Source organism: Phacochoerus africanus, chromosome 14 (genome assembly GCF_016906955.1).
Source record: "Phacochoerus africanus isolate WHEZ1 chromosome 14, ROS_Pafr_v1, whole genome shotgun sequence".
Taxonomy (NCBI): Eukaryota; Metazoa; Chordata; class Mammalia; order Artiodactyla; family Suidae; genus Phacochoerus; species Phacochoerus africanus.
The window spans coordinates 21,925,673-21,941,029 of NC_062557.1; the positions used below are offsets into that span (position 1 = coordinate 21,925,673).

The 15,357-nt window shown below is 42.4% G+C and overlaps 1 long non-coding RNA gene and 1 other non-coding gene across 2 annotated transcripts in view; one reads left to right on the top strand and one right to left on the bottom strand.

Moving 5' to 3' along the window:
* The window catches only part of LOC125115234 (uncharacterized), a 108,948-nt gene that overhangs the window by 60,577 nt on the left and 33,014 nt on the right, over window positions 1–15,357 (bottom strand). The gene's annotated exons all lie outside the window — the stretch shown is intronic.
* On the top strand, window positions 14,829–14,932 carry LOC125115390 (U6 spliceosomal RNA). The gene has a single exon (XR_007132097.1). It is a non-coding gene; the product is annotated as a U6 spliceosomal RNA (small nuclear RNA).

A 15,357-nucleotide genomic window follows, 5' to 3' on the forward strand; every position in this document is an offset into this window, starting at 1 on the left:
AGTATTTCATGAGATTAAAAAAAAAAAAAAACTTACATTTTAGATGGAGAGGAAAGCTAAAAACACAAAGACAGTAAAGAGCACAGTGTGTTCACAGAGAAGGGCTTGATTCCACAGTATCTACCAGAAGTGCCCACAGAAATCTGACAAGTGTGTGTTTGCAGAATATTTAGGAGACTGGTCAAAAGAAAAGTCTCGGGAGGCAAGATGGGATAGATGATACGGTGCCAGATTTCTGAAAACCCTGAACATTCCAAAGAGAGGCGATGCTTGGATATTTACTCCCTTGTCAAGTCCAGCCGCACCTCTAACCAAAAACTGTCACCTAGCCAAGCTGGTGTTTTCTTTTCCCAGCCTCAATTACTGAAGGCTTTTACCCCATGGGTGGTCCACAGAACACTGTCTTATCTTGCTTGGGAAATGTTACCCCATGGGTGGTCCACAGAACACTGTCTTATCTTGCTTGGGAAATGAAGTCTCTTAACCTAAGGCAGGAGGTGGGGCAGGTCAGGCCCAGGAAGAAACAGGCATGGGAGAAAGCCACACTGGGTAAGAATTCTCCCACTCAAAGAGTTTGGTATGATCAGGCCACAAATTAGATCACCCATCCCACAAGCCAGACCTCAAGAAAAGAACATGGGACTTGGTGTGAAAACTCAAATTAAAAAACTGGGAGTTCCCATTGTGGCTCAGCAGGTTAAAAACCCAATCAGTGTCAGTGAGGATGAGGGTTTGATCCCTGGCCTCACTCAGTGGATTAAGGATCCCGCACTGCCAAAAGCTGCAGCATAGGTAGCAGACACAGCTCAGATCTGATGTTGCTGTGGCTGTGGTACAGGCTGGCAGCTGAAGCTCTGATTCGACCCCTTGCCCGGGAACCTCCATATGCCACAGGGGCGGCCCGAAAAAAGAAAGAAAAGACTACCCCCCAAAAGTATTATTATAATGTTCTGCAAATGCTCATCTATAAGTTACAATAGAAAATTTACACTGGGAGTTCCCATTGTGGCTCAGCAGATTAAAGACCCAACAAAGTCTCCATGAGGATGCCGATTCGATCCTTGGCCTCATTCACGGCATAGCCACAAGTTGCAGCTCGGATCCAGTGTTGCCATGGCTGTGGTATAGGCCTCAGCTGTAGCTCCAATTTGTCCTCTAGCCCAGGAATTTCGATATGCTTTCAGGTGCGGCCATAAAAAGAAAAAAAAAAAATTTACATTGACTTCCACATCAAGTTGCCAGGAATCACTTTTAGGAGAATTTCATTGTCTTTCTCCTTTTTTTGGCTACGTCCACAGCATGCAGAAGTTCCTGTGCCAGGGATTGAACCTGTGCCACAGCAGTGACAATACCAGATCCTTAACCCATTATGCCACCAGGGAACTCCATATGACCTTTCCCAAAAGAGAGACAGTAACCACCCAGAGATGGGAGAGCAAGAAAAATAGAAAACTCAGTCCAGAAACACTGGTTGGCTGTCAGCTGGATGGGACCAGCGGCGTTTCAGAGACAGGTACTGTATTCCAGTCCACCCACCACAAAAATTGTCCAAAGATCTGGAAATTGTTTTCGGGAAACTGCAATAGCCAAGGATATAACGTTATAATACGTTATAATACTGAGTTATAGGAGTTCCCGTCATGGCGCAGTGGTTAACGAATCCGACTAGGAACCATGAGGTTGCGGGTTCGGTCCCTGCCCTTGCTCAGTGGGTTAACAATCCGGTGTTGCCGTGAGCTGTGATGTAGGTTGCAGACGCGGCTCGGATCCTGCGTTGCTGTGGCTCTGGCGTAGGCCAGTGGCTACAGCTCCGATTTGACCCCTAGCCTGGGAACGTCCATATGCCGCGGGAGCGGCCCAGAGAAATAGCAAAAAGACAAAAAAAAAAATTGAGTTATAATACAGAGTATCCTAGAGTTCTCGTCATGGCTCAGTGGTTAACGAATCCGACTAGGAACCATGAGGCAAGCTGCTGCAGTGACAATGCCGAATCCTTAACCCACTGCAGCACAAGGGAACTCTGAAAACTTCACTTTTATGCACAAAAGCACAGATGACATGCAATCTGATAAGATCCATTGTAAAATTTTTATAAGATGGAGAGACGACTTTGTAAAGAACTGACACACGTGTTTTGAGAAATATAATCATAGTCCAAGCATCCCCTCTTATCCTTGAAAATCCTCTATTGGTACCATGCATAACTGAGGTTATTAGTGCCTGGAATTTACAGACCTTGTAGAAAGAGCTTTTCATACTCTCACACCCTCTGTCGATTAAGTTTTATACCCTCATCTTTAGAGACATACTCTGCTTTTAGCTTTACTCGTTGTTGGCAGCTACATGTAAAATAAATTATGTCAAATAATTTTTTATGATTTTGCCTAAGATCAAAACGTCAGATTTTTAAATCTCCATGTTTTTATGCAAACATAGGCTTCATTGCACCATTTCAAAATGAGGTCATTTTGCTATCCCTACTGAGCACTCCACACCCAAAAGTTTCCATGAAGATCCAATATTAGCATGTGTGTGATTTCGATCACAATCATAGCAACTTAAAACAAATCACACAATTTTAATGACATCAATGAACTTGGTTACAAAACAGAAACAGACACACAGACATAGAAAACAAATTTACCGTACCGGAGTTCCCGTTGTGACTCAGTGGTTAACGAATCCAACTAAGAACCATGAGGTTGCGGGTTCATTCCCTGGCCTTGCTCAGTGGGTTAAGGATCCCACGTTGCTGTGAGCTGTGGTGTAGGTCGCAGACACGGCTCGGATCCTGTGTTGCTGTGGCTCTGGTGTAGGCCGGCGGCTACAGCTCCGATTCGACCCCTAGCCTGGGAACCTCCATATGCCGAGAGAGCAGCCCAAGAAATGACAAAAAGACAAAAAAAAAAAAAGAAAACAAACTTACAGTTACCAAAGGGGAAACAGGGGGGAGAAGGGCAAATGAGAAGTTTGGGACTAGCAGATACAAACTACTACATATAAAATAAACAATAAGGCCCTACTGTATAACATAGGGAACTATATTCAGTATCCTGAAATAAACCATAATGGAAAAGAATATGAAAAAGAATCTGCATATATATTTATAACTGAATCACTTTGTTATATATACCTGAAACTAACACAACATTGTAAACCAACTATACTTCAATTTTATTTATTTATTTATTTATTTATTTAGTCTTTTTGCCATTTCTAGGGCCGCTCCTGCGGCATATGGAGGTTCCCAGGCTAGGGGTCGAATCGGAGCTGTAGCCGCCGGCCTACACCAGAGCCACAGCAACACAGGATCCGAGCCGTGTCTGCGACCTACACCACAGCTCACGGCAACGCCAGATCATTAACCCACTGAGCAAGGGCAGGGACTGAACCTGCAACCTCATGGTTTCCTAGTCGGATTCGTTAACCACTGCGCCACGACGGGAACTCCTATACTTCAATTTTAAAAAGTAGATAGATAGATAGATAGATAGATAGATAGATAGATAGATAGATAGATGAAGAAAAATACATTTTGTAATATGGAAGTCATGGGGGGCAGGGGCTTCCCCACGATAATAAGGGATTGGGAGAGGAGGTAGAGTATGTCACGGTTATTATCAGATGAGCATTTCTGCTACAATTCAGGATCTGCAAAAGTCATTTTAGCTGCAAAAGGAACACGAAGCAGCCACCACAGAGGTTTATATAAGAACCTAGAGAAACTTACAAGTTTGCTATTTAATACTAACCCAGAACACCGTATTATATCAGCTCCTCCATTTCACTTTAAGTTTTCGAGGGTCTTACACCTTCATAAAATAATATAAAATTAGATAGCATTGATCATGTTGAAAGTCCAAGACAGGCTTCAAGAAAATTTTAAACTTAAGATTTTATTTTCCTGCAATTGACAAAATTCAAGAAAAACATAATATGGGAATATTGAAATGAATATACTAAAATGAATGAGATCCTTTTCTCTTTCTACATTTTATTCTTATTTACTGCTCAGATTATAGAAGCTAAGGATCAGCCACTTTCTCTTACGTCACCAGAAATCCCTAAAACTGATTTCAAAGAGCTCATCTGAAGAGATGGCATACTTGTCATACAATTCCAAAGGGAAATAAAATGTAATAAGCACCGTCATTAAAAAAACATACAAGGGAGTTCCCATCATGGCTCAGCAGGTTATGAACCCAACTGGTATCCATGAGGATGCTGGCTGGATCCCTGGCCTCACTTGGTGGGTTAAAGATCTGGCATTGCTGCGAGCTGTGGTGTAGGCTGCAGACTTGGCTCGGATCCCATGTTGCTATGGCTGTGGCTGTGGCCAGCAGCTGAAGCTCTGATTCAACCCCTAACCTTCAAACTTCCTTATGCCGCAGGTGCAGCCCTGAAAGAAAAAAACAAAACAAAACAAAACATGAGAGCCTAAGGGAAAAGACAGGTTTATAACTAGGCTGATATCATGTACATATTCTTGGCTTCATTTCTCCAATTTTTGATAATAGATGCCTAAAGGCATTCTCTGTGCCTTTAAGTAACTAAGACATTGTAAGGAGTTTAACAAATAACTACCAAAATGATATTTTAGTATTACAGATATCATTAAAAATCCTTAAGGCGATGCTACCAGAGACAGAACACCACTTTATCAGCTACTAAAAGGAGTTACCAATTGATAACTCTCGACACTTTCCTGGAGGCACTGGGTTTCTCAGGGTTGAAGATTTTCATCATGTCATACTTTGCCCCAAATCAAGTCTATGGCAATTAGACTTCGAAAAAGAAAGAATTGTACGGGTGGGACATATGGCTTAAGCGGCTTCTAAGGAGCTTTTCGCAGCAACTTTGGGGGTGTTAGCTTGGAAGAAGGTAAGAGCTGGTGCTCTCTGGAAATGAGAATAAGAGGATGAGAAACCTAAATGACATCTTCACAGTTCACCTGGACCAGATGGGGATCTTGAGCAGGAAAACAGTACCTTTGAACATAAAATCAAAGCATCATATAAGAAATTTGGGGGGTTCCTGCTATGGCACAAGTGGGTTAAGAATCCAACTGCAGTGGTTTGAGTCACTGTGGAGGCTCAGGTTCAGACCCCAGCCCACTGCAGGGGGTTAAAGGATCCAGCATTGCTGCAATGGCAGTGTAGGTCTCAGCTGCCTCCAGATTTTATCCCTGGCCCAGGAACTTCATTATGCCATGGAGGTGGCATAAAAAAGAAAAAAAAAATGGAAAGAAAGAAATTTGTACTTGAGGCTAATGGTCAAGGAGAAAAACAGGACTACAAAAAGTTCTACCATCAGATAATTGAGGAACTTCAAAACAAGGTAAGAAGCTTAGCTACTGCTGCAAGAAGAACTACACTAAAAATGACAAAATATTAAAAGATTGGGACCATCTTACATATACCTGAACTTTTCTCAATTTAACCAGATTAAGGAGTTTAACAAGCAACAGAATATACCTCTTAGCTATGTCAGTTTTTTTTTTCTTCTATTTTGCTCACTTTTATATGGTTCATTTTATAGAAAGAGTTCTAGAAATGTTTCTAAGTACTTAAATAAAAATTTAAGTAAATTACATCTAGCCATTTTATTCTTAGATGAAGAGATAAATGGTATAGAGAAATATTTAGACAATTATTTAATGTCTGTGTCATTAGCAAATCACACACGTATAAATTTTTTCAAGACCCTAAAATTGGCATATGCTAAATACCAGTGCACAGACGCTCAGCATGTGGATGTAACAAACACAACTTTTTTGTGTGTTCTGCTTTTCCAAATATCAGATGCAACCATTAACAGCACCAGCTTCAGGCTGCAGGCTGACAACGTAAAACTAGAAGCCAAGGGCTTCAGACAAAAAGAGGATGTGGTTACCTTCAATGGCACAGTGGAAAATATAAACCAAGGAGAGAAACACTACGGGAAGCTATGCTTATTTTTATGCTAGAGTCACAAGTTATGCAATAAATTTATTTTTAGAGATAAATGAAATCCTAAAAATGAACAAATATTTTAGCTAAATACGCTCTAGATGGCCATTATTTGGAAGAATGTTTAGTGTTCGAAGAATCGCCATCTGATTTATGTCTCATCAGTACGAATTTTTATGTATCGGGTATATTTTAAGGGAGGCTCCTAAAAAGTGCCGTTATGTGTTTCTGAGACTCTTTAATTTATTCCTTTCTGTGTGCACGCATACAAGGCTCTCAACAAACCAGAGGAAATAAAGTGTGGCAAGGCTGTCCCAAGATATAAAAATGCTGGGAGGGTTCTGCCCCAAAGCTGTCAGCATTTTATATGAAGTACTAACAATGCGAAATGTTAAGAGCAAATGCTATTTACAAGAAAGAGTGAACTGAATGAGCTTAGCATTTCTGGGACAGCTCTGGAAGACACTGTTGAGAATAGAGTGTTAACACTACCCTAACAGCCACTGAAAGCATTTGAAAGTTTTTCCAGGTTTAAGACTGAATTGGCCCTGTGCCAGCTGACATCGACGGACCTGACTTTGTCCAACACTGATCTGGAAACGCAGGTGGAAACGGGCAGAGGAGTTAGCTGATCTCCAGACGAAACACGAAGATGCCGTGCCCCCACACAGAGGCACAACTGGCCCCTTCCTTACGTAATTGGTGTCTTCATTTTCAATGTAATGACGACGTCAAAGAGAACACTAGCAAATGAAGGGAATTCCACCGTAGAATTCCTTGATGGTTGTTTCTAATTCAGGACATTAAAAGCCTACCAGCTGATGCAGGCTCTTTTCTTCCTTCTTTCTCTTTTTTTTTCCTCTTTATGATTGTACCCAGTGGCATATGGAAGTTCCCAGGCTGGGTCAAATCGGCGCTGCATCTGCGACCTATATCGCAGAGGTTTCTTAATCCACTGGGCGAGACCAGTGATGGAACTCGCCTCCTGACAGACACTATTTCAGGTTCTTAACCCAGTGAACCACAGCAGGAACTCCTGATGCTGGCTCTTGAGAGGTGCGTGGAGCTGGACACTGCCTCTGAAGCTGATCTAACCAAGCTAATCAATGGTTACTAATCTCTTAGATCTCACTCTGAAGCAGTGACCAAGCCAAACCCCAGGGATGCTGAAATGACATTCAAAAACAAGGTAAACTAAAAACACATTCAAGGTCAGAAAATTAGTAGGACCTCCCTTCACTGGTAAATGATTGTTTTGAAGGGTATTTCAGAGCAGAGCGCTACAGCAGCAGATGGCTATCACTGCTGATGCCTCCAATTCTGCTAAGACTGAGATGAAGTCACTGAAGCAGACTTTTCAAGCCCTGGGGCCAGAACTTCAGTCTGCAGGAGCCCTAGTAGGTAAAAATCTCCCCCTGGATCAATACACTGAACACCAATTTATCCATACAGATAATTTTATGATTTCACTTCAGCAACATGCTTCCAAAATATGATATTCCCTAATGTTTATTTTTAAAATCCCTTAAGAAAATTTTGCCATCTTGGACTTCTTCAGCCAGTAACTTGGACAGGAAAGTTTCCATGTCTGGAAGCAAAACTATTAACTACACAGATTAGCCTCTATTCTGCAAATACTACAGGCCCTGAATTAGCTGAGACACCGCAGTTATCAATGTGAGATCATTGTTAGGGGAACACTAGGCTGGCTTGTTTTCAGAATAAGATCATTTGTTTCTATCCTAGGTGGTGGGGTGAGATTGCTGTCTGAAAGCTTAAGGGTATTAATCTAGATAAAATGTCTTCTTGTAGATCAGCTAGGATTTCATTCAGTATCAAGGAGTATAGGAGTCCCTGGTGGCCTCTCGGTTAAGGAGCATTATCACTGCTGTGGCTCTAGCCACTGCTGTGACGTGGGTTCAATCCCTGGCCCAGGGAACTTCCACATGCCGCACTCTGAGTTAAAAAAAAAAAAAAAGTGTATATACTGCGTTTTAATTAAGGAAATTTAATACACTTAAACTTGAATAATAATGTTTCCCCCTTTTTTGGTCAGGCTTGAGGCACGTGGAAGTTTCTGGACCAGGGATCGAACCCGAACCATAGTAGCAAGCCAGGCAGCTGCAGCAACACCACCACATCCTTAACCTGCTGCAGCACAAGAGAATGCCTCGCTGCTTTTTTTAAATATCCTTACCTATCATCTTTTTTTCAATTGAAGTATAGTGGATTTACAATGTTGGGTTTTTTCAGGTGTACAGCAAAATGATTGCTATACTTTTTTTTCAGGTTATTTTCCTTTATAGTTTTTTTTTTTTAATTTTTTGTCTCTTGTCTTTTTAGGGCTGCACCCAAGGTATATGGAGGTTCCCAGGCTAGGGGTCGAATCAGAGCTATAGTTGCCAGCCTACAGCACAGCCACAGCAAAGCCATATCCAAGCCGCGTCTGCAACCTACACTGTAGCTCATGACAACGCCAGATCCTTAACCCATTCAGTGAGGCCAGGGATAGAACCCACGTCCTCATGGATACTGGCCAGGTTCATTAACCACTGAGCCACGACGGGAACTCCTCCTTTATAAGTTATTACAAAATATTTTACTTTGCTTTTTAAATCAATTTTCACTTATACTCCAAAAACCAAGATGGTTCATGATGAGCATTTATAGTGTCCAATGTTTCAGGGTCAGAGAGATGGGAGTCAGGACAGAGGTAGCATTTCTATCTTCTGGGAATTACAATTTCACCATAGGGAAGCTTTTATTAAACTAATTCTACATTAGCAAGTTGCTATATTTTGTATTGACTTGGTAGACCTGAGCCCTAGTCCCGGACTGTCTCTAAACTCAGTATATAACCTTAGATAAGTCACTCTTATCCACCTCATTTCTCCACCTCATTTTCTCTTTATTTGTAAAACAGTGGAGATGGTGATCCCTAACTGTTCTAAAATCTACGACTCTATGCGACTGAATTGTAAAAACAATCAGAAAATTATCAAGGCGGTGAAATGAGTGTTATAGAGAATTAAACTGAGATCAGGAGTTCCTTGTGTGGCTCAATGGGTTAAGAACCCCGTATAGTGTCCATGAGGATGCGGGTTCAATCCCTGGCCTCACTCTGTGGGTTAAGGATCTGGCATTGCTGCAAGCTACAGCATAGGTTGCAGGTGCAGCTCAGATCTGGTGCTGCCATGGCTGTGGTGTAAGCCAGCAGCTGCAGCTCTGATTTGACCCCTAGACCAGGAACTTCCATATGCCACAGGTGTGGCCACAAAAAGAAAAAAAAGGGGGGGGGAGATCAGATTTACCCTAATTCAAGGAATTTGGTGAAACTTTGGTGATCCATTACCTCCAACGTCAGGTTCTAAGTACAGTGTATCAACTTTGGCACTCTACATATTTTAGGCTGGTTAATTCTTTGCCGAGGGGGTGGTCGTCCTGTGGTTTGTAAGATATGCAGCAGCATCTATGGTTTTCACCCACTAGACACCAGAATCATCCCCCATCACCAGCTGTGACAACCAAAATGTCTTGAAACAGGGTCACCCGTGTCTCCAGCCCCATGCTCCACCCAACCCCCAGCAGAGGAAGTGCATATATAACCCCCGTTGAGAATTCCTTCTCTCCAGTACGAAAGCAGCTTCTTCCTACCCACCAAAGCAAATGTTCACCATGGTACCAAAAGCTCAGCTTGGTAAGAAAGACACAGGATGACATATCCCCCTTCCCTCAAATCCAAAACCTCACCCCCTTAAAACATGGTGTCCAAGTGGGAAAGGTCACCTCTGGGTGTCTTTTGTCTTTTTAGGGCCGCACCACTACTTGAAAGAGAAGGGGTTAGAACAGAAGAGAATGTTTGTGTTATCATCTTCTTTCTTGAAAAGTGAATAGAAACACTTTCTGAAACGAATCTACCTAAATCTTCCTTTCGTCTTTTCTCTTGAGAAAATGTCAAACTTCACTGCACCCTCAAGAAACATCCCTGAAAGCCGAGCTAACAGAACCAAAGGCCAGCTTTCATAGACCGGGGGCAGACGGGCACCTTGTTGATCCAGTTCCTCGCAGTCTGCAGGGAGACCGAGAGCCAGAGCGCAGACGACCAGCAGCTCCTGGACACCAAGCAAAATGCACCTGCGGGAGGAAATTGAGACCTGCCACTGCCTGCTCTAGGAGCAGGGCTGCTACGGGAGAAGCTTCAGGTTTAATGAAGAAGGGGATCGGGTGGGGCTGGTGGCAAGGGGTTGAAATGTATACCTACATAAATAATAATAAACATCACATTTAAATGATTTCCTTCCATTGTTCAACTCAAAATGTGGGGAGACATTTTTATGTACATTTACTTTGAAAGGTCAAAGGAGGTAAAGAAGGAAAGGAGACAGAATAGGGTAAGATGCTCAATGGAAGATTAAAAGGTGATGAAACAAAGTTTAAACTTTGGTTGTAGGCTAGTTTAAGACTGTTTTTCAAACCATGGGTTGTGAACTGTTAGTAGATCTTTTAAAATATGGGGACACAATCAGCATTATTAAATGGAATGGAATAGAAATGATCAAAGTACATGTTATCTACAAATGGTAGATATTATTTTATAAAGGTCTTTTTATTTTTATTTTATTTTATTTTATTTTTTTGTCTTTTTAGCTATTTCTTGGGCCGCTCCCGCGGCATATGGAGGTTCCCAGGCTAGGGGTCTAATCGGAGCTGGAGCCACCGGCCTACGCCAGAGCTACAGCAATGCGGGATCCGAGCTGCGTCTGCAACCTACACCACAGCTCACAGCAACGCCAGATCCTCAACCCACTGAGCAAGGGCAGGGACCGAACCCGCAACCTCGTGGTTCCTAGTCAGATTCGTTAACCACTGCGCCACGACGGGAACTCCTATAAAGGTCTTTTTAAATTATAAATGTGTGTGTGGGCTGTGTACTGAGGTCGTGGTATAAAATGTATTTCTTCTTGTGAGCTACAGTGAAGAGTTGGAAAGCTACCACGCTGTTTTGTTTTGAGATTTGGGGGATGGATGCAGGCTGTCTCTCCCTCCGTCAGTCCCCCTTCCACACGGCTGCCCCAGAACAGCTCCCAAATTCACATCACATCATTCTGATGTTTCACATACACCGGCTCCCTGCTTGCTCCCTCCCGCCTTTATAAAACCCCACACCCTTCACCATCTGACTCGCATCTACTCCTCTCTCCATTCCTCTCTCCTATAAGCCACCCCCAGGTCCTGCCCTGCATAGGTACCTTAAACTCCAGCCATACTGAACTTCCCTCTGTTCCCCAAACTTGCAAGTTCTTTCACCTCCCTGTAGAATAGACATTGGTCTAAGGATTCTATATTTATCAGCTAATTCACTACTCACTATGACCTGAGGAAGAAAACACGTACTATCCCCATTTTACAGGTGAGGAAAATCAGACACAAAGCAAGTTAAGGAATTTGTCCAAGGCAGCTGTTAAGTGACCTTTCCAAGTTTCCAACACAGGCAGTCTAGCTCCAGAGCCCATGTTCTTAATGCTTTGCTAATTTTTTTATTCTTTCCCTTAATGGTCCTCCCTGACATTTTCTTTGCTTTTTCTACTTGGCAAACGCCTATTCCTTCCCCAAGACCCAGTTCAAAGTCACCCAAGTCATCTATGAAAACTTCCTCCACAGCCCTAGACAGACATAGTTGTTCCATCCTGTGTACATGTTATTTTTTATTGTGACAAACTGGACTCTTAGGATGGAGAGGGCACCTTCAGAGGTGACGAGGGGCTCAGATGTAATAGCCTTTTTTTTTTTTTTTTTTGGCCCTGCTCATGGCATGTGGAAGTTCCCAAGCCAGGAACTGACGCAAGTGACCCAAGCTGCTACAGTGACAATGCTGGATCCTTAATCTAATGAGCCGCAAAGAAGCTCCTATAAGAGTTTTTTAAGTTCCATTTCCTCATCAAGGATCATGAAAGGCACTCCATTCAAGGAGGGGTGTGCAATCTGATGCTCTTCAGGGAGGTCAAGACTCAAAATCTACAGGATTCAAGGAAAGAACTTCTCTCTCTCTCCGTTTTTTTGTTTTGTTTTGTTTATTTATTTATTTTTTGGCCGCCCCCATAGCATACGGAAGTTCCCAGGCCAGGAATCAAATCCAAGCCACAGCTGTGACCAATGCCACAATGGGAACTCCAAAAATGTTTTTGAATGTTTTTGTTTGTTTCTTTGTTTTTTGGTTTTTTTAAGGCCACACTCACGGCATATGGAAGTTCCCAGGCTAGGGATTGAATCGGAGCTGTAGCTTCCAGCTTACACCACAGCCACAGCAACGCCAGATCCGAGCCACATCTGCCACCTACACCACAGCTCAGGGCAACACCGGATCCTTAACCAACTGAGCAAGGCCAGGGATGGAACTAGTATCCTCATGGATACTAGTTGGATTCATTACTGCTGAGCCATGATGGGAACTTACAAAATGTTTGAATTTGAAGGAAGGATTTGAATAGGCAAGACATGAAGCCAACATGAATGAAGACAAAGTAATGGGATAGACCATGATTTACATGCAACTATGAAGCTGAATCTGGCAGAGTGAAGAATTCACCTTGGCGAACCACAGGGGTAAGACTAGATACGTGAAATAAGGTCAAACCATGAAGAGTCTTTAAGGGCTTCTCTGAGGAGAAAAGAATGATCTTAAGTTCCACAGTGAACTCTTAAAAGCCTGAGTTTAGGAGTAAGCTCCCAAGGGTTGAGCAAGGAAATTAATACACCCTCTGCATGCAGGATGGATTAGAGAGATCGGAATAGAGACCAGGGACACAGTGAATAGGTTACTGTAGCAATTCAGGGATCCAGTGACATTTTTCTGAACTGAAATAATCCTGGGAGAAGTAAAGAATCTGAGAGAGAGGATTTGGTTCATTATAAGACTTTAAAGAGCTCAGAGTAAACAAAATTTTTTAAGTTTCAAAGTGGAATAAAAATTAACACATGGGGGGAGTTCCCGTCGTGGCGCAGTGGTTAACGAATCCGACTAGGAACCATGAGGTTGCGGGTTCGGTCCCTGCCCTTGCTCAGTGGGTTAACGATCCAGCGTTGCCGTGAGCTGTGGTGTAGGTCGCAGATGCGGCTTCGATCCCGCGTTGCTGTGGCTCTGGCGTAGGCCGGTGGCTACAGCTCCGATTCGACCCCTAGCCCGGGAACCTCCATATGCCGCGGGAGCGGCCCAAAAAAAAAAAAAAAATTAGCACATGGGGAGGAAGAGCAGAATTCGAAGGAAAGATAATAGAGTGAGTTGTAAGTATATTAAGTTTGATGTAACAATGGAAGACCCAACTGGAAATATTCAAGAGAAAACCAGAGATACAAATGGACAATTGCCTATAAGTTGCACTAAGATAGCTAAGTAAAGCATGAAAAACACAACAGTCTTTTTTGTTTTTCTTTCTTTTCGGCTGCGCTGGTGGCATAAGGAAGTTCCCAGGCTAGGGACTGAATCCAAGCCAGAGCTGTGACCTAAGCCACGGCTGCAGCAATACCAGATCCTTAATCCACTATGCCTTAATTGCTATGTAAAATTTATTATACACAGCAAAAGTCCTAACCAACTAGGAAACATTCAAATGTTTAGAGTACATTTTAAAAATCACTTTACCACTAAAAAAACTCTAGAAATTTCAGAACTAAATATATTTCGAGGTATGAATTATCTCAACTCCAGAACCACAACAGAGAGGTCCTTTACAGAAGTGAGTCAGACACAAAAACATACATATTCAGAACAGAATCATGCAAAGTCTGTCTTATAGGTACCCGACTTCACTCAAAAAATAGTTTTTGATTGTTTATAATAGGCAAGGACAGTAATAAGGTAATAGAACTAAACTACTGAAGGTATCCTATTCATACGGTTGAAAGAAGATCAAAGTTAATCCTAAAAGATTAACATTTTGGAGTCAATGAAAACTGAAAAACGTTTCCCTAGTTTTCAAACAAACACTGCTGACTTCAATGAACATCTCTTTCAAGACATGAGTCAGTGGTTTTCTGCCTACTTGGAGAAGTTTCAAAGATAATGATTTTTGAGGGCAAATGAGCTTGTGGTACCTGTATGTCCACATAGCGCCACGTTTCACTTCTGGAGTCAAAAATGACACGTGGAGTGAGCCATGGGTGAGAGGAGACATTTGAAAAAAGCAATTGCAGAGTTCCCATTGTGGCTTAGTGGTTAAGGAACCCGACCAGGAACCATGAAGATGTGGGTTCGACCCCTGTCCTTGCTCAGTAGGTTAAGGATCTGGTGTTGCCATGGGCTGTGGGGTAGGTCACAGATGGGGCTGGGATCTGGCGTTGCTGTGGCTGTGGTGTAGGCTGGCAGCTGTAGCTCTGGTTCGACCCCTAACTTGGGAATCTCCATATGCCACGGGTGCGGCTCTAAAAAGACAAAAGACCAAAAAACAAAACAAAACAAAAAACAAATTTGAAAAAAGCAATTGCGAAAGAGCTGAAACTTAATGGATTAGTATAATGGATTTTTCCGAAGGCAGCAGCGTGGACGTATTTGCAAAGTCCAGCAGAATGTGGAATCACAGAAAGGCTGCTCTTCTCACCTACCAACAGCCTTGTCGATCATATAGGCTGGACTAAACTTCAGAAAGTTTATTAACTTCCAAATGCAATTGTTTGTATCTTAAGCTAAAAGACATCTAAAAATGTATTAAACTTTATTTTGTTTATCTTCACTGAAAGCACCAGAGACGTAAGAAGTAGAAGAGAAATAAAAGTCAAACTGAGGGGCCCAAAAAATGAAAAGGAAATTTTTAAATGTTCATGAATGTCAGAACATTTTGTACCACAAATAGTATTGCAGACTACAGTCTTCAAGAAGTCAGCAACATGCTCGCTTCTGCGGCACATGTACTAAAATTGGAAAGATACAGAGATTAGCATAGCCCTTGAGCAAGGATGACATGCAAATTCATGAAGCAGTCCATATTTTTTGAAAAGGAACAGATCTATGTATATGTATAACTGATTTACTTTGCTGTGTACCTGAAACTGACACAGCTTTCTAAGTCAACTATATTCCAATAAAATTTATGTTTAAAAAATAAAAATTTTTGTCGTAGTTCCCTATTAGATTATGTGAAACACAAACATTACAATCTGAACTAGTCTGGAAGCTGGAAGCTTTTAAAACAAGGAGAGATTGGAGTTTCCTTCACGGCTCAGTGGTTAATCTGACTAGCACTCATGAGGACACAGGTTCGATCCCTGACCTCACTCAATGGGTTAAGGATCTGTTGTGCCGTGAGCTATGGTGTGGGTCACAGACGAGGCTCGGATCTGACATTGCTGTGGCTGTGGTGTAGGTCAGCAGCTGCAGTTCCAATTCAACCCCTAGCCTGAAAACTCCATATGCCAC